We start from the raw sequence: 9469 nt of genomic DNA, 5'->3' as shown, positions 1-9469 counted from the left end.
ATAAATTTATCCTATTCTACAAGATCATGAGCGAATAATATCACAAAATCATTTTCTATCCAAAGTGGTGGCATCATAGGGTTGGGCAATGTCGTGTTAGTGCAACGATCCACCTATACCCAGATGGAATGGGAACACCAACTGTAGACTCATGTCCCATCAAAGGGACATTCAAGCCATGAGGACATCAATAGTCCACATACACTCTTAGCTCTCCACTCTTTTGGGGCATGATAACAAAACACACCCATAATCTAATCTTACTGATTGAGTGTAGATAAGTTTAAAGTATTACAAGGCTAGTAGAATTCAACCATCACCATCAAGCTCACATAATTCAATGACCCAAGGGCATAGAATTGAAACTAGATACTTCTATACAAAGGATACTTCCATTAGCTAACATCCTTCGGAGGTCATACGAAAGACCACCTAGGCATGGATCATACCGACACCTAGCCCACCCATTGTGGAACTTTTTCAAGATACGTTTTGAGCTTTTGCATGGCAAAGATAGTAATTCATGCTGAAAATGAATGTAAAAATTATGAAAGCCTCTCTTGCAGCAAAAGAATCTTTAGGACTTGCTTCACAGGTTAAGGTCCGTGTTCCAAGGTATGATCGATATCTTATATGTTTTATATTTTGAGCCACACCAATTGATAGATGAATGCCATCCTGCAAAAAGGGGATGAGCATGAGTGAGGGCTCAAAATCACAAGTTAGGCAATAAGAAAGACAACCATAAATTGAGACATGGGGAAAACTACACTAGAATACAAGGAACATACTTGAATTTCACATCATTCTTTCATCAGCATATAGTATAGGAAAACAAAAACATCCAAGTTGACTTGGTCCCTCTCACAGCATTCATGCAACACAGAGTGTCTACAATACAAACATGTTCGAGGGCATAACAGAAGTGCAACAACACGAGTAAACTAGTAGAAATGCATGGGTACAATTAAGAGGGGGGAAGACAGAGAGAGAGAGAGAGTAGCAACACACCCACTACTAGTTTGACAAGTGATTGATTCACACACAATTATGCGAAGGCAAAACTGTTATGGATGTGAAAAGAAGAAAGATTGTACAAAACAAGAGTCACACTGTACTAATTCAAAATAAAGAAGATGATGGCAAGTGCTTGGGCTACACCCGGCTTCAAGGAATTTCCATAATATATACATCGAGTAGCAATTGTTATCAGGGCTTGACTTGATAGTAGAGATAAGAGAGCCCCAACCCCTAAACTAGCTGCAATGTTTGAGCTATAATAACACCATTGATATGTATATGAACTATCGAGCTACAACATACCCTACAGTTTACACCACCTAAGTATATCAGAGATGCAATCTTAAAAACAAACTGTACGGTGTATAATTTTTCAAAAACAAACTCATGCAATACAACCGACAACCACAATTATGCCAAACACACGCCTCAAGAGTCAACAGTATTAGTAATGTTGCAATAACAACCTAAAGGACATGATGAAGGCTTATCATACATGAAGAAACTATAAAATGGCCACCTTTGTTAGATAATTGAGAAGCACAGAGAATAGCATAGTTGTGTCCCTAACGAGCATCAAGCACAGGTTGTGATGCATAATAGAAAACCAACCGGTTCATGACTTGTATGATGCGTGAGGTCAGCATGACCTGCTATATCACGTGAAGGGCCACCCCGAATTCCCAAAGTACAAATCTAAACTGAAAGTCGGCAAAAAGCTGGACACACACACACACACACACCCCTTTGTAAGACTAGAATATATCAACTCGTACAAATTCATTTTTTTGTTGTTCTAAAGTCCACATTCTGTCCTGGATATATTATCACATGCTGTCCTGATACGGCTAAGGTACAAGGCTCAAATATGCTCGACAAAGAGTGACACAGGCAGAGGCAAAACAATAAACACGTGCAGGTCAATACTCTCTAGAGTACACGCTGGAAAGAATGGAGCAAGACTGCTTCTCATTAATGTAAAAAAAGAAAAGGGACTTAGCAATTCACCGGCCACCCTCTTCAACTAACTGACCAGCAGGGAAAAAATTAAGGACCCATTCATACCCTAGAAGTGTCAACCATTGGGCTATTTTATTTTTACTTCAGTATACCCTTATAGTTCCATGGGCGAATTCATTTTCAAAAATATTTTAGAATTATCAAGATTGGGCTAATTTATCTTTTCACAAAAGCAATTTAGAATACTATTAAAAGAATGTAAAAATACACCAAAATAACATTTTTGGATTGCTAAAAGACACCTAAAATTTGAGGATTCTTATCCATGTTTTCATTATAAGTATTAGTTATGCATTCTTACCCATGCACACCTTCCCACAAATACAAATTTATGTTATCTCTGACTTAAGCATATACATTTGTGATGCTATATATTCTAAGAGCAAAAGATCATGTTACTAGATCAAGTCCAACCTTTCTCTTCACTACAAGAACAATGAACCTTATTCTCTCAACCTTCATTAAGTTACAATTATGAATGTGTAGCATATACTCCCTCATGAAGAATTGTGCTAGACGTGCTTAGCATTCTAGAGTTGATGATCAATGCTCGGTAGACATTATATCTTGAATCATTATACCAAGATATATTCATTCTCAAGGCTTCAAAAGAAAAGACATTATTCCCATACAAATTTTACCATTTGATAGAGTGATGTCAATGGTCTCACTATAGGCTTCAAGTCGTCATCACCAATTAAACAATTTCCTAAACAAAAAGAAGCAAAATACAATGCTCACCATATAATTGAAATGAACATTCTAACATGCACATTATGCATAAAGAAAAGGTTTCACAAACTTAACCTCTCTCTCTCTAACTTAAAACCAATAGAACCCTTGCCATAAGCAATCTTAATCAAATGTAAATACCATTTGTATAAGAAACACCTTAGTTTTATAAATGCTTACTTGGTTTTCAATTCCAATCCTACTTAATATGCATGCTTCCTTGCTTCTCAAATACAAGCCATATAGTGCTTCTAAGCTAGAAGTAAACACCATAAAATTGAAGCCATAAAGAGAAGATTCTTTAGAAAACAATACTCCTTAGATATGCAAAAGTAAGATCAAGACATTTCTTACAATGTTTAGGATGTTATTCTCTAATTCACGTGCATTCTTTACTTTCTGAGCACTTATAATGTCCTATTCAAACTATTCAAGTTTTCTCTAACTCAATTAAGAACTCATTCTTGTGACCTCTCCCCCAATGGTCTACAAAGGCTCCCAAAGCACAAATTTTGTAACATATCAACACCACAAAAGATGAGAGAGAGAGAGGATTAAGAAAACCTAGGGAATTGAAAAAAATCCCATGAAGTCTATGAAGAACAAGAAAGCAAACAATAATATGCACCCTTCTGAATACTTAAACTAGATATTAAAGCCATTGGACATATATACTATTTTACAAACATTATGAGTAACCTCAATGCAGGGTTCTCTCACACAACAGATGTAACACTATACAAAAAATCAAATGAAGTATCTACTTCTCTTTCTTCTTATGAGAAACTTGTTGACCATATAGAATGCAATTTCAGTTTTCTTTTCCCCTTGATGCAAAACCAAAGCAAAGCCACCATTAGGTGACCACCCGTTGATTGCATAACTAGATAGTTTCTACTATAAGACTAATAACTCTTGATGAGAATTTCAAAGAAGCTGATCAATATAGTTGTAACTTTTGCACGATAGTATTAGAAAAGAAACAAGCCTTTCCATAAAAGGCATAAGCATCTCCTTGGCTTTATCTCAACCACTACACAATAATAATAATAATGATACAAGCTCCATGCCTATAGCTAAAGAGTGAAACAACATGGAGTCTCTTCTCAGCATTTAATTCCCTCACTCACCTTTGTTTTAGACTAGAAATAGAATAATCCCTTAGTGTAAGTGACTATTGAGTCTATAAATAATCCATCACAATTACCAAAAAACATACATGCACCAATCGAAGCATACATGACAAAAAATAGTCCTCAATATTATGGACAATGTTTGTTGTTTGTAGAGAAGCCATTAATGCTTTAGAAATTGATTTCATCATTTCTTAACCAAAAAGAGTGCCGGAGATAAGCTGTAGAGATCTTGCATATCAAATAAGATTTTCGATATCAATTAGATTGATAGCATTCAGAAGTAAATAAAATTTTAAAACTTTATACCATAAAAGAGTTCAAGAAGTAAATACTTTAAAAAATAGACACCTTGGGCCAAGAAAAAGACGTATTGCATACCAAAAAAGATACCATCTGCAAGTAAAATCAAAAATAAATTAAGCGCTTGCATAAAAGAAAGGCAAGAAAGAAGCATTAAACAACTTACCATATTTAAGTCTCATAAATTTGGAAACTTTCCACATCATTTGCTGGTCTTTCATCATCCAAGGATGTATTGTTTCCACCCCTTCTATAGCAATTTGAGTCCCACAAAGCATAGGCCTCCTCAAATGGAAAAGTCTCCAGATTAGGCTTCGCAGTATACAACCTCATACATGTGTCCAAATTTTTGTCAAGCCTATTTCGTAGGCAAATTTTAATGAAGGTCAAGCTACTAAACACTCGTTCATCTTCAACTAATCCAAGGATCATTGTTTGGCATAGATCATCAAGCTTAAAGTATTCTGACATCCTCTCTTTCAAATATAGGCCTGAATCTAATTTTTTCCACAATCTAGTCATGGCTTCGAGCTTTGACGAGTTCTCTATCTTACTATATTGCTCCCACATAGTTTGCCCAAAGATGCCTGCTATTTTGTTGAGCTATTTTGACCAAATGATTCATCTCATGCAACATAGAAAGTAGGCCACCAAGATACAAAAAAGTTTCAACATCTGTAAGAAGATCTAGCAACCTTGTGGCCTTCAATCTTCCTTTCCCCTTCTTTCAAGCAAGTTCATGTACAACCCCAATGACCAATTTGTATTCTTTATACAAGTGTTGCATCGGGCCCATGAGTGAAATTCACCTTGTATCAACCTGCTTCATGAGCTTCTTACCTTGGCTGATCCCATCTACAAACACCTTAAACTCATTGAGTCATTTAGGACTCCTTGAGAAAAAAGCATATGCTTTACGCACCAAATCCTCTACCTTTTTTACACGATCAAAAGTTTTGAGAATCTTATAAGCCAAGTTTGTGCGATGAGCCATGCAATGTATTCCCACCATGTATGGAGCATAACTATTCTTCTATTGAATACAAAGTCCAGCTCGGTGCCCATACATTACTAAGCAACCATCAACACCCACACAAACAACTTTATGAGACAAATCTTTCAAGCTCATCCCACCAACTATTGTCATGACATCACAAACCAATCTCACTAAAGTATTTGGATCTGCACTACTTTGTAGCTTGAAGATACCTACATAGCACACCTATCTCACGTGTCCCTCCACAAAATATGCATTAATGCATGCCCATGAACTATTATCACGAGTGGTCACTTCATCAAGTGAGATAGCAATAAATGTGGCATTTGCTAGCTTCTCTTGTAACCTTCCTCTAACTATCTGTGCCGTGAGCTTAGCAAATTCCCAACCACAAGGCTCATTCCAATAATGTGTCGAAAAATGTGAAACTTGAAGTCCAATGAAGTTCAAAGGCTTTTGCCACTTTGGATAGTCTGACATGGGCTTTCCTATGGAGAGTATGTATAATACAATAGCAAATTGTACAAGTGTTAATTGGCAATCCTTCACATACTTTTTGTCATATAAGCATTAAATAGCTGGTCCAACCTTCTTATCCTCTTCTAGCTGAAGTAAATGAGCTTCATATTGAGCGATGTTTTATACATTTCTCAGCATTCATCTTTGGATTTCCATTGAGCAAGAGTTTTCATATTTCGATCAACCAACTCTTTCTCATACACCTTTCCTAAATGTTTCTCTATTGTATCAAGCTTCAATTGCAACTTGATCTTTCAACCCAACTTCAACTACAAGCTATACACGTAGCAAACTTTAGTGGCTCATCACTTTCAAATTGCAAAGGCTGTATGATAGGAAATTTTGACACCCAATCAACTTGGAATTCCCTTTCAATATCCCATTGACGTCTCCTCTTACTTTCTTTTGCAACAACTTTCTTTCCTTCCTCTATTGAATTCGCTTGAGAAGATGAGGAAGAGCTTATTGGAATGGACTGTAATACATCATTTGTTCCATCTTCAAGTTGATGAGGAGATGATGATGATGATGGAGTAGTTGAAGTTGATTTGCAAAGAGTGGATCATCGTATTAGTGTCAGTGAGGCTTGTTGTTGATAGGTTTGCACCCTCTAAGGAAGCACCCTTGGCATTCTTAGCATGGAAAATTTTTTCCAAGCTTCTTTTGGCGTTCTTAGCATGGAAAAAATGAGCTTCTTTTGACAACTAGTGGACTACTCTTCTTTGTTAGAGCCATAAAGATCAAACCAATAGACTATGACCAATGTAGTAGAGTTAGATAAAAGTCAATAGCATGAGTATTATGCTCTCTCTCTCTCTCTCTCTCTCTCTCTCTATATATATATATATATATATGTGTGTGTGTGTGTGTGTGTGTGTGTGTGTGTGTGTGTGTGTGTGTGTGTGTGTGTGTGTGTGTGCACGTGTGCGCGCATGCAATGGCATAGTTGTTCACACTAGACTATGATCTTCAATGATCTTAAGCCTCTCTTGAATTGTCTAAAACCAAAATTTGGCCAAACAAACATGATGCATGGCATGAATTTCCACCTACCAAATCAACTTAGATGGTGAATGTTGGAAAGGTCACCTCTCCATCTATAAGCCCCCATATGAGGAGAGCATAGGGGAGGGAGACCTAAGGGCATGTGTCCAAGAGAAAAGGTGAGAGGGGGCTACCACATGGGCAGCACCTCACAAGGACAGGACAGCCAAAGGGGCTGCCACATGGGCAGCACACAGCAAAAGGCAGAGGCTGCCACATGGGCAGCACACAAACTGCCATGTGGGCAGCTATCAAGACAGGGCCAATGGGCTGACAGAGGAGTAACACGGCGGGCCAAAAGGTGCCTGCAAAGAGCAGGCTATGGGCCTACAAAAGAGTAGTGGTAGAGGCGCAACAAACAGGGCATACCAACAGAAGTCCGGCCAGGAGAGAGGCTGGTTGGGCTGCTTGGAGGCAGCCAACCATGCCTTACATAGGGCAGATGCTGTGTGGTTTAGCATATTGTAGGCACCTATCCTTGTGCCACTTGTTGCTTCTGCTAGGCCCTTCCTTGGCACCTGGGTTCCATGGCTTGTGCTACCCACATGGCAACCTGTGTGCTCACCACGTGGCAGCCTATGTTTTGTATGTGCGCCGCCCATATGGCAGCCCATGTGCTCCCCATGTGGCAACCCCATGCTCTCCTCGATGGGGAGGTGACCTTTCCAACACTTGCGCCCTAGAAGACAGCCAAGCCTCCAGCCCTCTATGAGCTCAGCCTGTAGCAACACTTGCTCTTGCATTGCCTCCTGGATGTAGGCCCAATGGTGGGGCTGGTGCTGCCCTTCCGTTCCCTGATTTGCAGGCTTGCTAGACCTACCAAGGAGCCCTTTTTATAGGCCCCAAGAGGCCCCCAAAATTGACTGGCCCGACCTTCCTCTTGGCCAACTCAGGCTGTCCCCAACCGACCCCACAGCTCCCCATACATGGGGCTGTAGGCTGCCCTTTTTGGCCTGTGTGCTGGCCAACTCTGTTGGCCATCCTAACTGCTTGATTTGCAGGCTTGCTAGACGCAAAATGACCTACCAAGGAGCCCTTTTTATAGGCCCCCAAAATTGACTGGCCTGACCTTCCTCTTGGCCGACTCAGGTTGTCCCCAACCGACCCCACAGCTCCCCAAACATGGGGCTGTAGGCTGCCCTTTTTGGCCTGTGTGCTGGCCAACTCTGTTGGCCATCCGAACAGCTGGTAGGCCCTATGTAAGGGCAGGGTGCTGCCCTATTTGCAGCCCCTCATCTAGGCCCATATCCTACTGTACCACCTAGTCTAGTAGATTCCCTACTCCAAGGCTATAAGTCTGCCCTTGTAGACAGTTTTCCTGAAGGGAAAGATCTTTAGTTGATGCCTAGAATCTTGTTGGACTTTGGCATCCATGATTACACAAGAGCTAGGTGCCCCAAAGCACTCTCCCCAAATGCTTTGCAAAATCTACTCATTAATTACAATTCTAAAACATTCTCCCTACATGCTTTGCAAATTTCATGAATTAATTATAGTTCCAAAGCATTCTCCCACATGCTTTGCAAATTGTACTAATTAATTACAGTCCTCGTTGTGCCTCCCAATTCCTAATTCCTTGTTCATCCTTGATGAAACTTACTCACTTAGCTCGTCCACTTGGGCACGTTTCAATGTGCCAATCACATTGGTTATTTATCCTCTGATCACACGTGACAATTTTGTATGCTAGTTACATTTGAGGTTTCGGATTATTTGCCTTATTGGCCCTCTAACCTCATCAGAGTGTTTTTTATGGTGGCTAATCATAAATGCTCCTTTATTCATACTAGATTCTTTGGGTGCTAATCATATAGCTCCTCTAATCATATTAGAGTTCTTTCATGCTAATCACATTAGCTCGTCTAATTGTAGTAGAGTTTCTGTGTGCTAATCATATTAGCTTCTCTAATCATGTTCGAGCTCATGAATGCTAAGCATACCATATTAGAGTTCCTTGATAGCATATGGTTATGAAAATGCCACTCAAATTGGAAGAAAAACCTATTCACCTTAAATCTTGAGTCTCCAACTAGCATGGTGACATGCAAAGCTACTACGCTACATAAACCATACTATAATAAAATGTTCACCCTTAGTAAAGTGAAATGTTGCAAAGGGGATTTGGAGGGAAAGGCTTCAATTTTATGGATCTTACAGATGTACTTGGAAGGAACTAGCACGATAGGAGTAAAGCAATACATAAATGAAGTTAGAGGAAGAAGCTAGATCAAATAGAGTTGCTATCAGTGCAAGAACACATACCTCTATCTCATCCCACCTAGGCTTGCTGGTTGGCCTATTTGACCAACCAACTGGACAAGGAAGGGGGGTGAAGTGCCTATATATAGACCCCCTCCCTTGCTTGTTCAGCATCTCTTGTAGCAACACTTGTGCATCATTTAGTGAAGGTTTTCCCCAGCAGTTCAGGGATTCTGGCTGAGATCCATGGCAATCTCTCGTCTCTCTCTCTCCTTTCTGTTTGCTATGTGTGTGTGGTTCTCTCTCTCTCTCTCTCTCTCTCTCTCTCTCTCTCTCGTCTATTTAGTTCCATTGCACTTGTCACATACAAACGGGGAGGTGACCAGACCACGTCCAATGATTCGACCCCTACTTGACAACATGGCATCATGAGTTGTAGAGAAGAGAAATTTTGAGTGGGCTAGGTTGCCTACAGGTAAAAAGCTTAGATTGAGGAATAGGG

The sequence above is a fragment of the Dipteris shenzhenensis genome, chromosome 5 (assembly GCF_047967505.1).
Source record: "Dipteris shenzhenensis isolate YYH24624 ecotype China chromosome 5, Dip_SZ_1.0, whole genome shotgun sequence".
NCBI lineage: Eukaryota > Viridiplantae > Streptophyta > Polypodiopsida > Gleicheniales > Dipteridaceae > Dipteris > Dipteris shenzhenensis.
The sequence above is the reverse complement of the archived record's forward strand: the minus strand, read 5'-3'. Positions refer to the sequence as shown.